Source organism: Apodemus sylvaticus, chromosome 9 (assembly GCF_947179515.1).
Source record: "Apodemus sylvaticus chromosome 9, mApoSyl1.1, whole genome shotgun sequence".
Lineage (NCBI taxonomy): Eukaryota > Metazoa > Chordata > Mammalia > Rodentia > Muridae > Apodemus > Apodemus sylvaticus.
Window position 1 is genome coordinate 84754709 of NC_067480.1, and position 18482 is coordinate 84773190.

Here is an 18482-nt window from a genome sequence, read left to right on the forward strand (position 1 = left end):
CTGTCTGTCTCTGTCTCTGTCTCTTTGTGTGTGTGTGTGTGTGTGTGTGTGTGTGTGTACACATGTCTCAATGGCCGTGAATGTGTCATGAAGCACCTATCAGGGACAGAGGACAACTTATAGGTGTCTCTTTTTAAAACTCTCCCTCAGCTACGTGGTCCCGGGGAAGGGACCCAGGTGGTCAGGCTTGGCAGCAAAGTGCCTTCACCCATGAAGCCATCTTACAAGCATGGCTTTGTTCCTTTTCCCAATGTAAAATTAACAAATCAGAAGGGGAGAACAAACAAACAAACAAACAAACAAACAAACGTGAAGAGAATACATGTCAGATATGTTTTACATGATACTGGATATCCAGGCTTCTATACAATATGTGACCAATGGTATCATTTACAGGAGGCAATGCTTTGCTGTTTACTAACTTGTGTCAATCATTAAGCCAGTTGGTCATATAACTGTGATTCAAGTTATGGGCCATGATCAGTTGTAAATGCTACAAATCTTTCCTTCTTTTGTAGGCTTATCTTTAATGAGTAAGAGTAAAAACTTTTGTATCACCACATTGTAACCAAGTTCTTTAAACTCCTTGCAGTTGGAAAATAGCTGCCTAGAGCTGTGAGCTAGCACCCAGGAAACAGCCAACTTCATACTCTATCACGCTGTGGAAAAGGAGAAAGCCAGTCACTTATGATTGGTGCTGGTGGGTTGGCAGAGATGGCGGCCAGTCTCTGAAAGTTTGCTCTTGGTAGCTTCTGTTGACTTAAAGGAATAGAATTAAAACTCATTGGTTAACACAGGTTGGGGGGACAAATAGGGAATTAGAGAATTATTTTGTGTGTGGGAGTGTTGGTTATTGGAGATCAAATGTGGGGACTAGGCAAGGGCTCCAGCACTGATACACATCCATCCCAGTTGTTTTCTAATTTTGAGACAGGCATTCATGAGGTTGCTCAAGATGGCCTCAACTTTGTCATCCTTTTGTTTCAGTCTGTTAAGTAACCAACATTATAGGTTTGTTCTACCAGGTGAGGCTTAAAGTGCTCTTTTTGGAGACTGGGCAACAGAAAGGGGATATATTTATTTAAAGAGATTGAAGGGGAACATGATGAATTGGACTGATGGAGTTTGTGATTTTTAAAGCAAGAGGGATCAGGACATAAAGGGGACTGTGGTGGACTGAATATGTGTGGCCATGGAAAGCAGCACTATTAGGAGGCGTGGCCTTGTTGGAATAGGTGTGGCCTTGTTGGAGGAAGTGTGTCACTGTGTAGGCGGGCTCTGAGGACTCCTAGTGCTCAAGCTCCATCCAGTGTAGATGAGAGCCTCCTCCAGGCTGCCTGAGGGAGCCAGTCTCTTCCTGGCTATCTTCAGGTCAGGGCATAGAATTGCCGGCTCCTCCAGCATCATGTCTGCCTGCAAGCTGCCATGCTTCCTTCCATGATGACAATGGCCTAAGCCTCTGAAACTGTAAGCCAGTCCCAATTAAATATCATAATTAAATATCATTTATAAGTGTTGCCGTAGTCTGGTATCTCTTCACAACAATAAAACCCTAACTAAGACAGGGACAGACAAAAGATTTACTATGATATATTAGCCAGGGCAGTATAAACATCAAGGATACAAAGACTAGAAAGGAGAATTCATGGGCTTGTGAGATCCTTTCATTTGGGCTAACCTGAATCTGTATTCCTGGCTGCTCACTCTTGGTTCAGAATAAAGTAACTGTTATTCCCTTTGAGGTGAGATGTGTGTTTGAGGTCAGCAGTTTTGAAATCCGAATGCAGGGAATGGACTATCCTTGTTAAGGGAAGGTGTGCTTGTACATAATGATGCGGATTCTTTCCCAGCACTCGGAGCATGAGGCGTAACCCCAAGAGTGTCTTTTCCACCCAATTTCTTAGGCTGATGTCTTTTGGAGGTCATGTAGATGTAGAAGTAGTGCCGATTGTGTGTCTCTTTATAACAATGAAATCTGAAGGCACATTCTTGTCCCCAGAACACAGAAGTACAGAATGTAAACAGGAGCAGTGCTACATTACTGTAGAGGGAGAATTTCTAATTCTCATGGCTACATTGTTACATTATTATATTATTGTCATGAGGAATATTAAAGGCACCTAAGAGGGCAGATTCTAGAGTTTGTCCTCACCAGTAGATATTCCTTGTGTTCCTACTGAATTCTAGGTGCAGCCTGTTCCCTTGCAGCAGACCCAGTTGGAAAATATTGAAATTTACTTTCTACCGATGTAGAATTTGACTTTCATAGCATATTAACAAATGCGAACATATAGACCAAGTCATTTCCTTGTGTTATTTTCCTATAGGAATTTTGAATTTTAAATCTCTTTTTAAATGAGGCTTATGTATATATTACAAGCAGGAGCACTATGTCTGACAAGGATAGGTTTTTTTTAAATGTGTTCATATTTGAATATACAGAGGGCTGAATATTTGTGTTTTGTATTTCTGTTTTTGTTGGCAATTGCAAGTGCCTAACAAAGGATAGTTGAAGGTTTTACATTTAATATCAGAGCCCTCTGACCTAGTTTTTCTCTAGTCTTTCTCTATCCCATAATCCCTTTCAATACCAATTATACTGCTGATTGACTGTCAATGATATGGACCCATAGGGGTAGGCCATCTAAATTCATATGTCCTATTTTAAGAACAAATTAAAAGCTGCCTCAGTTGGTGGTGTCTAACTCTTCAGCAGAGAGAAAATATTAACAGGAATCAACTCTGCTTATTTAACAGGTCAGGCTGGTCTCTGGTGTCCATGGGGACGCTGGAGAGAAGCTGATTACATTGAGATGTGTGGAAATCGGATCAATAATGTTCAGTAACTGAGGAAGATTACCAGAAGTCGACGAAGCCTGTAACAGAGGCTGTGCAGATCCACACTCAGGACTGTCGACGCTTGGCGGGTGATGGAGAAAGTCTAATTGTGGCCAGAGATGAATCACTGTACATGCCTCTCACACCTCCCTTCTCCCCGGTCCATTTTTGGATCAGTATAACTTGCCCAACAGAGACTGCCTAATTTAAACCTTGACTTACCTGAATCAAAATGAGTCAGAACTTGTAAATAAAAATGCCCCAAGACAGGAGCTGCTTTATTTTTCTTATAATTCTTTTCGCAGAACTGAGTCCCGAATCTTGTATGTCAAAGAAATGGTAATTAGTACAGGACTGATTTTGAATGACATGGGGGAGAAAGGACAGCACAAATGTACAGCATTTTCCTTGATCTGAGGATGCAGAAAAGGTTGTTTAAGGTTGAGGATAATACTAATATGCTAAGGGAGCATTGAAGGGGAATTTAGAACTTCTTTAGAGAAACTTGTTAAGCTCAGGAAATAACCCAAAATAAGTTCAGGAAGTCCCTGAAGCTGACCAGGTCCACTAGGCCCTTCCTTCCCCATGCATATATAAGCCGTAAAGATGGCTGACATGGAAGAGAGGAATAAGACAAGCTTCCTGGAGACCAACTGAGCTACTTGCAAAGGGCGTGCTTCCACCTATTGAGCTTCCTGCAGGTTGTTCAGTTTTCAGGTGTTCAGTTTTCACGAGACATTATCAATGGTAACATAAGCTTTGGTGATGCAGCTGTCTTTAGTCATTTCTGCTCCTGTAAGTAAAACACCCCCCCATATTCTTGTAAATAATCCCCAATAAAAGTCATTGGTTCCCCAAACTGGATTTTGGTAGTGTCCATACTTTCCTTAGTCTCTTGTTGGTACTCTGTAAGAGCTTCTGCTCGGATGGAAGGTCATCCTTGGACTCAGAAGCCAGGGAGCCACACAGGTCTGAGAGGAGAAGGTATCCCATTGCAGCTCCCAGGGGAGGGGACCTCCAGTTGAGCTGAGGAGCTCAGCTGCCTCAGGCCTTGTTCTTCTCTTCGCTTCTCTTCTCTTCATTGCTTCTTGACTTCTTCTGATGAGTCACACCAGGCACCAAATCTAAGAGACTTTTTGGAGGGTCCAGGGTTTGGAGGGACAAATCCTTGGACAGCTGCCCTCTCCTCCTGGGAGCAGGGGATTGGACAATGGGTAGGGCTTATATAGGATTTCATATGGGGCAGAGCTTTTCAGATTGAGGATTGGTAGATTCAAGTCCTGAGTTTGGGGAGCTCAGGGATTGGTGGTTTTTTGTGGGAAGCTCAGGGATTGATGGCCTTTTCCCTACATCAGGCCCATGAGTTAAAATGAGAAGTCCTTCCCAGCTACAGGCAGCTTTGACTGAGATGCCATTTTGGTGGAGCTGCTTGGGGATGCTGGAGAGGAGTGTGGCTACTGTGGATAGCTCCTGTGGTGGTATTTCTTGAACACTGTAGACAAAGACAGGAAATGAGATGCACCACCACAAACAGCTCCTATAATGACTTCAGGCTGAGGAGTCTTGGTGCTGCCATTTTGACAGGAGACATCATTTGGACAGCTCCTGTGGGGACATCTTACCAAGGCTGTATGTAAGCTGGGTCTGAAAGGAGGGGCTGGCAGCTACTTTGATGGGTTTTGTAGCACACTGCTTAGTGACTACACTACTTTTCTGCTGAAAACCTCTGCTGGCTTTTCTATTCTCTCCTATTCCCAGAAGTTCAAGGGGCAAGTGACACTAAAGGTCAGAGGGTCAAGCAGTTCTAACAGCAAAGCATTCTCAAAGATTCAGCTGACTAGCCAGTGTGGATTCTTTAATGAGCCGGGGACATAAAATAAATCACATTACAAGTGGGCTTGTTCAAATTTTAGCTGAATTGAGGCCATAAAGAATGACCTGAGAAGCCTGCTCAGCTCTTAATATTTCTGTTGCTATTCTGCAGAGAACCAAAGTTTGGTTCCCATGTTGGATGTTCGCAACCTTTTGTATTTACAGCTTCAGGGCATCAGATGTCCTCTTCTGGCCTGTGCAGGCACAAACACACACGTGACCAGCCTCCTCAATTTACACAGAACCATAAATTAAAACAAAATGAAAAAGAATGGAGTCAAATTTTGTAAAAAAACAAAACAAAATAAAACATGCCCTTCCTTCTGTACTCTTCATGAAACACCCAGAAAAGATGTGTATGGAAGTCTTAGTTGTAGAGCACAGAGTTGTTAGGGTGACTAAATATATGATTCTAGCAAAAAGAAGACTCAGAATTGCCCAATTGGGTCTGTGTCGTGCAGGGACATGACACCGAACTGTCACTGCTCATCACCTTGTTACTGCTCTAGTGCAAGTCGAGGCTGTTCACGAAGCACACTCCCATGGCGCTCCCATGACCTCTCCACATTTTGTTTTTACTGCAGCACCCATTTCCAATAACTATCTCCTGACTCAAAGTCAACAGTAAAGATCATTTTCTCTACTCTCCCACCTCATATGCCAATGGATACTTGATTTAGTTTGCCCTAGGAGGTGCTTCCAAGCATAGCAATGTTCTATGCTTTGCTGGATCTTTGGCCTTCGATTTCCACGTCTACCTGTGATGACTGATAATTCACAGGGCTCTGGACCATGATTACTCTGCCACCTAATCCCTAAACCCTGACAGCAAGGAACAGAGTGGGACATACGGTGTCAGGAAAGAGGCCAGTACAGGCAAGCCCTCTCTATGAGTTTCCACCAAACCTCCAACTTTTATTGATGTCAAACAAATGAATCAAACCAAGAGGAAAATGATAGTTACTCTTCCATTCCAGGATCCTGGGCAAGAAGGTGCTGAGATAGACCTCATAGGCTGTGTTATACTGAGATAGATCTCACAGATTGTATTATTATGAAATAGTCCCTGCAGGTTGTGTTACACTGAGATAGACTTTGAGGTTGTGTTACTGATGAGGTACGCCTCACAGGTTGTATTATGTTGAAATAGATCACTGAAATAGGTCATGTTACACTGAGATAGACCTCACAGGTTGTGTTATAATAAGATACACTTCACAGGTTGTGTTACACTGAGATAGACCTTAGATGCTGTGTTATAGATACACTAGATAATTCAATGTCAGTTTATGCTTCAGTTTGAAAGCTATTTTTGTGATCATGCTGACTTCCAAAAGTCAGTACAGCTTTAAAATGTAACAAAATACCTTTTTAGCAATAATAAGGCCATGACAAACATTTATAAAAATAACAAGCTCAGATGGAAAATATAGAAGAATTTTTTTCTTGACCTTTGTAAAGCTATGGAGAGTAGTACCACTTTGGAGAGAAAGACAGACAGACAGACGGACGGACAGGCAGGTAGGCAAGCAGGCAGACAGACATACAGACAAAGGTGTTATGTGATTTGTATTTCAATTTCTGACTTGAAACACATTTATTGGGAACATGGTACTCTGAGAAAGGTAATTCACTCTCCTCTCTCTGGCAAGCCAATTTAGTCTTCTCTATTTAATATAAATATAGCTTTCTGAAGCTCCTCACTTATTATTTTTTACTTATAATATTGAACTTTCTGAAGACTGCAAGTGATTTTTATTTTTTTAGCATCCAATTAAAAAGTTGAAGCTACTAGGGATGTCGTGAGCTCAGTATTTCTAAATCAGCCAACAAATGGACAATATTCACACATTCTTGGTCCTTGCAAAACAAGATCCGAGTGTGCAAGTGTGACATTGAATGTCAGTGTCTATAATGGCTTATTTCTCGTTCTATTTCTTTCTGTATTGAACCCAAATAACCTGAGATGCTCATTTTCTTCCCTCTAAAATTAGTTTCTATTTTATCTTACTAAACACACACACACACACACACACACACACACACACCAAGAAACAGGTAAAGGGACAATTCCTTTCCATTATCCAGAAAGTGAAGGAAATATGTTAATATGTTTATTAATTGTAATAGTCATTCCATTGAAGAATATTTTACAAAAATTCCTAGTATTGCACTTACATGACGAGAAGATTTTTTTCTCTGTGTGTGTCTATAAGTGTTGCTGAATGATCATTGTGAACCACAAATCAGTGGAGCTTTTAGAAAATCCACCCAGCTGGTTTAATACTTCACTATTCACCAAAGCACAGGGTGCATCTACTTTTTGTTATTCAAGAAATAGTGTTAGGATAAAATTACATGTTTTAAAGTTGGAAGTATATGAAAAGTAATCTATAACATTTTTTTTTCCTGAAAATAACATCTAAAAAACCCTCCAAGCAGGACAGCAAGATGGCTAAGCTGGTAAAAGAGCTTGTTTCGAAGCCTGGTGACCTGGGATTTGATCACTGGAATGCAGATGGTGAAAAGAGAACTGACTCCCACAAATTGTTTTCTACATGTGCTGCACACACACACACACACACACACACACACGCACACGCACACGTGCACACACACACACACACACACGCACACGCACACGCACATGCACATGCACACACACGTTAGTATAATGAAAATTAAAAATCCTCTCAAAGGCATTAATTTATCACTTTTCAAGTACACACTTTCTATATTTGTAGATTTATAAATTATTTATCATATGTAGATTTGTTGTTTTCACACTTCCTATTCCAATGGTTACACAAGACACATCTAGCTGGTGCATTTTTTTCGTATGCTTCAGTTTTATATTGGCATTGGACATTTCTATTGCTTCTGGTTTCTTTCATTATTGTAATTAAACAAATAACTTGTCGTTTAGAATGCATTTTGGGTAATTTTCATCTTTGGAAATTATTTAAACCGATTAAAGAGTCAGTATATAAGTTTTCGTAAATGTGCAAGGTCCATGCAGAACATGCCTATTTTGCAGTCAGAGAGGGCAGGGCGTGGTGCACGTCAATGGGATCAGCTGGATCATCCTGCTCTCCAATCCTCTGCATCTGCACAGTCCTAAAGAGCATGCCCTCCATGTGGGTGAGAGCAACCTACTTGTGTTAGAATTGGTTTGACTTTTGAAAATCAGAGGCCGTGATTTTCAGAACCATGCCTATCCAAATTAAATGCATTTAATAGGTTTGCCAGCTGGGCACAGTTAATAGCAGTTGCAAAGGAAATCACGAAGGCTGAAAAGCATGTTGATATAACAAATACTCATAAAGCATTAATTAAAAAATTCTTTAGTGTTTGCTACCAATTTACATAGCGATTTAATTATTGGTAAAACACTTATTTCACTTCAAGTCAGAAAATGTGTGAAAATCATTATTGTTAATTTGTACTATAAAAATGTCAAGTTCAATACAAATTCATATATCTATTTTAGTTATGATGAGCTTTTTCTCTGGAGTTTGAAAAATGAAGGTTATTTATATGTAGTTGGACACTAGTGAGGAGATATAAATCAGTGGGTATTTGACATCCATCATTTTTCATGAGAACCACCTGTGCGGCACAGCGGAGGCAGTTAGCAGAGGACTTCCAGGCTGGGTGGCTGCAGTGACCTTCCCACTAGGGAAATGGCTAAATAATTTTGATGAACTTTCTTTTTCTTCAATAATTTCTCTGAAAGGTAATAGTCTTAATTTTTCCCTTTAAACATTTCTTTGATTTAAAAATCAATAGAGGTATATTGGACATGTTGAAAGAGAATAGGAAAAGGAAATAACCCATAATAAAATCATCTAGAATTTTTTGAGGTACTTCCTTCTCTGAGTATTTATTTGGGTTCCTGGCATCCATAGAGCTTTAAGGCTTTTATTTATATGTTATAGTACCACAAACATTATATATTTTAGCATAAATATTTATGAATGCTTTTAAATGCTTTTACTACATATATATATATTTGTTTTTTGTATATGCATGTATATATGTGAACATATATGAACGCATACCACAGCGCGCCGGTGGAAGTCAGAACTTGAAGGAATCATTTCTCTTCTTCTATCATGTGGGTTCTAATGACTGAACTCAGGCTATCCGGCTTGTCCATGTCACCTTCATCCGATGCGCTCTATCACCAGCTATATAAATGTATTAATAGCTGTTTATAATAATCCATTATTGTCCTGCAGTAGTTGTTGGCTCTTTTATTCCCTTTGAGTTCTTAGTCTTGTTAATAAAGGAAAATAGAAAGAGATTTAAGGAAATACAAGGATAATTTATGTTTTTAAGAATTTGAGAGAGATGACAGGGCACACCAGGTGTAATTCCCAGCAACTTCCAGTAGGAGGGAGATGAACAGAGAAAGAGAGATAGCCACACTTTTGTGGATTGGGGATCAAAAGCAAGTACAGGATGCTCAGGTACAGGCCACGCTAGTCAGAATGGGCAAAGGCCCCACCTCCTGTGAGCCCTCCCAAGACTTCAGTTAGGACCTCCAAGACTTAAGCTACTGACACCCCTTCCTTCCCACCATCCACCCCACCTCTGACATGCTCCCATCCCTACATGAGTAGATATCTGCTGCTCAGTTGAAGGCCACACCAGTTAGAAGAAATAAGAGATACTCTTGCCCTCAATAACTTCCCATAATCTCCAGTGACACTCCTTTTCAACTCATGGCCATTTATTTACCTCATATACCTCAGGCAGATATGTACAACTCAGGTGTAGGCCAAGACATCTAGAACAAGTGCAGGCCAGAGCAGTTAGAAAAACAGAGACCCCTACCTCCCTGTTGGACCAAAGACCAACTAGCTGCTAGAATTCCAGCCCCCAACTCTGAGAGAGACTCCATGCTGGAACAGAGGTTACACTAGCTGCAAGAAATACCTATCACAAAGACCAAAAGATCAAAGAGGAAACAGAAACCAAGGAAGAAAATATCCATTCGAAAAGAGAAACATAGTCACCTAGACCTATGTTTATCACAAGTGCAGATGATTAGATGGCAGTGTAAAAACACAACTGACAACAGACAGGGCAATATATCACTACCAGAGTGCAGAGAGCCCACTCCAGCAACACCTGGATATCCCAACGCAGCTGAAGTGTGAGAAAATAGCCCTAAAATCAACATTATGAAGATTATAGGGGTCCTTAAAGAGGAAACAAATAATTCTCTTAAAGAAATCTAAGAAATCCAATAGAAAAAAATCCTACAAACAAACTGTTTAAGGGAATGAGTAAAACTGTTCAAGAAGCAATAAAAGAATCATTAACTGAGGGAATCCTGAAGAATGAAAATCTAGGAAGTGAACAGGAACTATACATGCAGTCATTATCAACAGACTATAAGAGATGACAGAGAGAATCTCAGGCATAGAAGATATGATAGAAGAAATTGATGCATTAGTACAAAAATGTTAAATCTAAAGCATCCAGGAATCTGAGACACCATGAAAAGACCAAACCTAAGAACAATAGAAATAGATGAAGGAGAAGAGTCCTAACTCAAAGGCCTAGAAAATATTTTTAACAAAATCACAGAAGAAAAATTTTCTAACCATTATGTCTGTAAAATAAAGTTACAAGATGATTACAGAAAACCATATAGATTGGACCATAAAAGAAAGTTCCCTCACCATATAATAATAAAAACACAAAAATTACAGAACAAAAAATAATATTAAAAGCAGTAAGGGAGAAAGTCCAAGTAACATATAAAGGCAGACCTATTAGCATTACACCTCAAAGCAGAGTCTAAAACCCACAAGGGTCTGAACAGATGTCTTGCAAACTCTAAAAGTCCATAGATACCAGCACAGACTACTATACCCAGTAAAACCTGAGGTCACCATAGATAGAGAAAACAAGATATTCCATGACAAAGTCAAATTGCAACAGTAAAGTATTAGAAGAAAACTCCTACACAAGGTAGTTAACTACATCATGAAAATATAGGAATTATCTAATCTCACACCAGCAAAAACAAAAGAAGGGATACACACACACACACTACCACCACCACTACCACCAAAATAACAGGAAATAACAATTATTGGCCATTAATACCTCTCAATATCAATGGTCTCAATTCCCCAATGCAAAGACACAGGAAAACAGAATGGATATAAAAACAGGATCCATCTTTCGGTTATATACAAGAATCATGACTCAACATCAAAGATAGACATTACCTCAGAGGAAAGGGTTAGAAAAAGATTTTCCAAGCAAATGAAGCCAAGAAACAAGGTGGTGTAGCCATTCTACTACCGAACAAAACTGACTTTGTAGTAAAAATAGCTGGAGACTTCAACACTCCAGTCCCACAAATGGTCAGGTCATCCAGACAAAAACTAAACAGAGAAATAATGGAGACAACAGAGGTTATGAACCAAGTGGACCTACCAGATATCTACAGAACATTTCACCCAAACACAAAAAGAATACACCTCAGCACATCCCTCTGAACTTTCTCCAAAGTTGACCATACAGTGGGTCACAAAGCAAGTCTCAACAGATGTAAGAAAATCAAAATTACCTTCTGTATCCTATCAGATAACCATGGGTTAAATCTGGATTTCAATAGCAACAGAAGCAACAGAAAGCCTACTAACTAATGGAAACTGAACAACTTTCTATTGAATGACCACTAGGTCAAGGCAGAAATAAAGAAAGACGTTAAAGACTTCCTAGGGTCAATGAGAATGATTGTATAACATACTCAAACCTATGGGACACATGAAAGATGTGCTAAGACGAAAGTGTACAGCACTAAGTGCCTTCATAAAGAAATTGTCATCCTATAAACAGTCACCAAACCCCTGACACTATTATGGACATCAAGAAGTGCATACCAAAAGGAGAATTCCATAGTTGTCTCCAGAGGGGCCCTGCCAGAGCCTTACACACACACAGGCAGATGCCAGCAGCCAACCATTGGTCTGGGTGTGGGGTCCCCAGTGGAGGAGTTGGAGGGTGGTCTGGAGGAGCTTAAGGAGTCTACAGCTCCGTGGGAAGAACAACAATGTCGGCCACCCAGATGCCTTAGGACTCCCAGGGACCATCAACCCATGGTTCCAGCCAGAAATGTGGCAGAGGAAGTCCTTGTCAGGCATCAGTGGGAGGAGTGGTCCTTGGCCAGGTAAAGGCTCAAGAGAGGCCCCAACAGAGGGAAATCGAGGGTAGGGAGGTGGGAGTGGATCAGGTGGAGGGGCATATACTTGGAGGCAGGGGGTGAGGGGTTGGGGTTTTTCGAGGAGGGGGAAAACCTAGAAAGGTTTTACCATTTGAAATGTAATAAAGATTATATTCAATCAAAAAAAATGAGTGAAAAAGAAAGAAATTGGAGATTTCCCATACTAAAGTTTTGAAAGTACACCTGAAAACTCTAGAAAAAAAAGGAGGCTAACATACCCAAGAGGAGTAGATAGCAGGAAATAATCAAACTCAGGGTTGATATCAATCAATTAGAAACAAAGAGAACAATACAAAGAATCAACAAAACCAAGAGCTGGTTCTTTGAGAAAATCAACAAGATAGACAAACCCTTAGCCAGACTAACTAAAAGGCAGAGAGACAACATCCAAAAACAAAACAAAACAAAATCAAATAAAAAGGGGAATGTAACAACAGACAATGAGGAAATCCAAATAACCATTAAATCATACTTAAAAAATTTGTATTCCACAAAACTGGAAAATCTAAACAAAAATGGACAATTTTCTTGATAGATACCACTTATCAAATTGAAAACAAGGTCAGGTAAACAATTTAAAAAACCCCAAGGAAATAGAAGCAGTCCTCAAAACTCACCCAACTCTCCCCCAAAAGTTCCACAGTCAAACATTAGGCAAAGCTTGGGGAATCCTGTGGAAGAAGGAGCCTGTGGGCATGGACAGGAGGCATCAGGTGGGTGGTGGTGGAGAGATAGAATACTTGGAGAGATTACTGGAAAGTTGTGCAGAACTTGTGAGAGCGGCCAACTGATGGCTGGTCCATCTTGAGACCCATGCCACAAGAGAGAGCCTGCCAGGAGTCATTCTCATTTAAGTCTCAACATCCTCCTTTCGGCCATCTTACATACTCAAGTCTGCCTTTGGAAGGAGAAATATTAGCTTTCAGGTTTGCAAATATCAAGTTGGTCAGCACATATAGGGCTCATGTTGGTTAGAACAAACAGAGCTCACCTGCAGTTAGGTTACTATAATAATCTCTTTCCACTTCACCTCCTTGTGATCATTTTAGTTGCCAGCTTCTTTGAAGTCCAAGCCAGCTTTGTCATGAGATTCTGAGAGAAAATTCTGAGAGACTACTTCCTAGAGACAATTTTTAGAGACAGTGCTTGCCCCTGAGAGACTGTTCCCTGGAGACAATGTTTGCCCCCTCATACCCCCTCCCTAATCCTGCTTGATTTCCTTTATATTGCGGTGTGTAAATCAATAAAGTTTGACAGCTTGATCAGAATACTGTCTTGCTGTCTGTCTCTTGAGTCTCTTGTCTCTCGTCCTCTCTTAGGTGGTCCTGGGATCCTGTTGACTGTCCTGCGGGTCAGGACAAGAGCCCTTGCCTAGCACTGCTCAGAAGTGTTAGGAAGCAGAGGCTGGATAGTCCAGGGACCAAGGATCAAATCAAACACAACTGGGGGGGGGGGGAGAAGTCAATGAAATTATTCTTTTTCCCCCATTTACTTATTTATTTACGTGTTTATTTATTTACTCAGTTTACATCCCCATCACAGTACCTGCCTCCTCCCTGCTCCCCCCAACCCCCATGCAGCCCCTCCCCTTTGCCCCCTTCTCCTCTGTGGAAGGGTAACCCCCCCCCCCGCCCCCGGGCATCAACCCACCTTGGCACATCAGCTCACCGAAGACCAAACTCATGCTCTCTCTCTGAAGCCAGGCAAGGTGGCCCAGTTAGGGGAACAGGATCCACAGGCAGGCAGCAGAGTCAGGGATAGTTCTGCTCCAGTTGTTGGGGAACCCAAGCTGGACATCTGCTACATATAAGTGGGAGGCCTAGGTTTATCCCATGCTTACTCTTTAATTAGTGGTTCAGTCTCTGGGAGCCTTCAGAGTTCAAGGTTAGTTGGCCCTGTTGATCTTTCTGTGGAGTCCCTATCCCCTTTGCACCCCTCAATCCTTCCCTTTACTCTTGTACAAGACTCCCTGAGCTCCATCTAATGTTTGGCTGTGGGTCTCTGCAACTGTTTCCATCAGCTGCTGGGTAGAGCCTCTCAGAGGAGAGTTAGGCTAGACTCCTGTCTGTTAGCATAACAGAGTATTATTAGTGTTAGGGATTGATTCTTGCTTTTGTGATGGTTCTCAGTTTGGGGCAGGCATTGGTTGGCTCTTCCTTAAGTCTCTGCTTTGTCATTGTTACTACACATCTTGTAGACAATTTCAGTTGAAGGTTTTGTGGGTGGGTTGGTGTCCTTATTGCTCTACTGAGAGTCACTGCCTGGCTAGAGGAGATGGTCACTTTAGGTTCCATATCTCTCACTGCTAGGAATCTCAGCTAGAGTCACCACCACAGACTCTCTGGATCATCCTTGTCCTGTGGCTCTGGCATGTTCTAGAGATGCCTCCCCTGATGGCAACTGATTTCAGTTCTCTCTCCTGAGCTCCCTCTACAGCTGATCTTCCAGAACCATTCTCTTCCCATCCCTTCTCTCTCCCAGTTCCCTCCCAATGCTGATGTCTATTTTATTTCCCCTTATGAGTGAGATTTAAACATCCTCCCTTGGCCTTCCTTGTTATTTGGCTAGAGGGGTCAAAGAAATGGCCACAAGAAAATAGCTCACAAAATGTACTAGCCAGGGCTTATAGGGACTCACAGAGACTGAACCTACAACCAGGAAGCCGGTATGGGTCTGACCTAGGTTCTCTGCATATATGATAAGGTCTTGTAGCTTAATGTTCTTCTGGGTCTCCTAACAGTGGGAGCAGGAGCTGTCTCTGACTCTTTTGCCTGTTTTTTGGGACCCTCCCCCTTTTTCTCTACTGGGTTGCCTAGTCCACCCTTCATATAAGGGTTTATACCTAGTCTTATTACAACTTGCTATGCCATGTTTTGTTGATATCACTGGGAAGCCTGCCATTTTCTGAAGGGAAGCAGAAGAGCAGTGGATCTGGGGGAGAGAGGAGGAGGGGGGAAAGGAGGAAGGGGAAACTACAGTCAGGATATAGTACATGAGATAAGAAAAAAAAAAGCATGCATGTTTAAAGATGGAAGTTGGAAAACAGCTGGATGGCTGAAGAGGGAATTAGATCACCAATACCCACCTCTTCTCTCCCAGAAATCAGGCCATTCCCTCGGCATCTGACAGGTCCATGATGTCATAGTTGCAAGATAAATGGTCTTAGCTGGAATCTGGTCTTAGCTGGAATGGTTTTCCTCAGCTCATAATCGTGCGCTATGGAATTTCCCTCCACTCTGTATAAAAGCTATACAAGTCAGATTTTTCAGTGTGTGTGTATGTGTGTGTGTGTGTATTCTTCTTCCTTCAGATCCTGTGATAGTTTTTATATGCGTGGCCCAGGGAGTGGTACTCATAGGAGGTGTGGCCTTATTGGAATAGGTGTGTCACTGTGGGCGTGGGCTTTAAGATGCTTGTCCTAGCTGCCTGGAAGCCAGTCTTCTAGCTGCCTTCAGATGAAGGGGTAGAACTCTCAGCTCCTCCTGCACCATGCCTGCCTGGATGCTGCCATGCTCCTACCTTGGTGATAATGGACTGAACTTCTGGATCTGTAAGCCAGACCCAAATGAAGGGTGTCCTTGTAAGAGTTGCTTTGTTCATATTGTCTTTTCACAGCAGTAAAACCCTAAGACAGTCCCCATCCTGCTGCACATGGGAGCTAGCTCTTTCATTCTCCCATTTTATGCTATCTCTTCTAAAGAAGTTTCTCTCTAGGTTTTTGGATGGAAAGTTCTTTCTCTCCCTTTATGGCTATCTCTAGTGGGAATTTATAGCCCTTCTAATTGCTTTCCCACTTTAATGATCAACTATGCCACCCCCTCGTTGTCCCAGGGCTCTCTCTAATAAAGCTAACAGAAGGTAACTAATTTTGTGTCAGCTTCCTTCTCTACAAGCCTGCTGTGCTTAGCCTGTCACTTTGACCTGTGTAGAAGCCCAAAGTGTCATGGAAAGAGTGAAAGGGCCCATAGTGTTAGATGACTGACCAGGATGCAAAAGAAGGAGCAAGAGGAGCAGCCGCAGTCTCTCCTGAGTTATAAAAGTCGGCAAGCTTAGCAGCGTGGCTTGGGAGCAGTTCTGTAAATGTTTTTCCAAGGTAGAGCCTTCCATGAAGGACAAGTACACTATCTCCTTAGAGGGAGAGCCATCCTCCCTTCTCTACTTCTCCAAGGGAATCAGATTTCTTATGGGTGTGGTCTCCTGGCCAGATGATTGACAAGCACAGACAGATTAGGGTGTCCTATGTGTACCCAGAGATTCCAGTCTTCTGATTGGGAGAAAGTAGCTTTCTCTTAATGGGCCTCAGAAAGCCCTGAAACTCCCACATTTTCATACAAATAATTTACATCTTAAGGAAGAAAATGTGATTTTTTTCCCCTTTCTTGGGTTACTAGGGAAATAGAAGGTAAGGTTCAAAGCTGACTATAAAAAGGGGGTTCTTTCTCAATGGCCTCCAAGTCTGCAAATGCTTGTCTGGCTTCCTAACAGTCCCATTACACATATGCTCACTTTTAGCTGGATTTATGCATTACTTCCTGCTAGGGGGAACATACTTGTTCAGGAATTCAGAGAGTAAAATTTTCTTTGCAACTTATAATGATATGTAGAAATAAAGAAAATAAAGTATGGTGGTTCAAATGAAAACAACCACAATAGATTCACAGTGAGTGGCATTATTGGAGGTGTGGCCTTGTTGGAGGAAGTGTGTCACTAGGGGGTGGGTTTTGAGGTCTCAGAAGCTCAAGCCAGGCCCAGTGGCTTGCTCTCTCCTGCTGTTGCCTCTGGATCCAGATGTAGAACTCTCAGCTACCTCTCCAGCACCACGTGTGCCTGCATGCCGCCATGTTTCCCACAGTGATGATAATGGACTATACCTCTGAACTGCAAGCCAGCCCCAATGTTATGTTTTCTTTATAAGAGTTGGCATGGTCATGGCATCTATTCACAGCAATGAAACCCTAAGTAATATAGTGTGAATAAGTCCACCATCCTTTATATTTTATATATTTATAAATTTATATTTTAGTTTAAAATGAGCAAAACATGTCATCAGTAAGCTATCAGAAGAGTTAGCATGAAGGAGACCTTCAGCCTTACTCGACTGGACTGACATCCGAAGATGATCGTGACCAAATGTCTAAAGTGACCTTGTTTTCATTGTGAAAAATAGTGCCATGAAGAAAAAGTTGGAGGATTCCCTCTTTAAAACTTGGGTAAATTTACTTTATGAAAAAGTAGTTATATGCATTTATATATTATATGCATTTATATAATATATTTTATTAAAAGTGTTTATATATAAATATGTTTTATATAAATATATATGCATTTAACTGGGGGCTGGTTTACAGTTTCAGAGGTTAGTTCATCATCATCAAGGCCGGGAGCATGTGGCATGCATGGCTCTCAAGAAGTAGATGAAGTAGATGAGAACTTTACATCCTGACCTGCAGGTAGCAGAAAGAGAGAGAGAGAGAGAGAGAGAGAGAGAGAGAGAGAGAGAATTAAATGTTGTCCTTGGTCCTGGTGTCTGTTCACAGCAGTAAAACCCTAGCTAAGACACCTGCACAACATTGGGTCTATGAGCATGGCGGCCTGGATGAGGAGGGTCCTATGAAGTGAGGAGTCGTTTCAGTCATTGCTGAGGGTGGGCTGTGTCAGTTTCTTCAGTGGTGCAGCCACTGAGTCGTTTCCTGTGCTCCAGGGCATAGCCTTCCTATCCATGCTTGTACAGACAACCCTAATTCCATTCAGTGGGACACACACAAAAGTAGGAGGGAGGGAAGAGGAAGGTTTTAGTGGGAGATGGAGGAGGAGGGAGAAGAAGAGATGGAGGATGTAAAAACAACTCTGTATACATCAGTGGTTCTCAACCTGTGGGTCATGACCCCTGTGTGTGTGTGGGGGGGGGGTCCAGTGACCCTTTCACAGGGGTCACCTAAGACCTTCTGAAAACACAGATATTTATACTATGATTCATAATAGCAGCAAAGTTGCAGTTATGAAGTAGCAACAAAAATAATCTTTCGGTTGGGGGAATCACCCCAACATGAAGAACTGTATTAAAGGGTTCAGAGCATGTAAGAAGGTTGAAAACCACTTATCTCTGGCTACTCTCATATGGATGTATTTATATATGAACATTTCCAAAGAATTTTACAAGTGATGTGTTCACATAGCTGAATTTAATTAAAAAGATGAAGTAAAACTCAGAAGGAAAAAGCATACTCGAGTGTCATTATGACATGGCTCCTGACGCCCCCAGTTATACGCTGATTTTCACAGTTGGCAAGAGAGTGCTTGGGAACACTTTGTTTGCTGTAAAAATAAAATTTGAAGGCTGATAGATTTAAACAATTGTACTCCCCCCCCCCCCCCGTTTGCCCTCCAACCGAAATGCTTCCTCAGGGCTTCTCAAATGAGACCTGAGTTGAAATTTTAGTCGGGACTAAATTAACTGTGTCTTAAAATATCATTCATGGCACCTTGCTCACTTTTCTTCTTTATTACAACTCTTTCCTGAAGG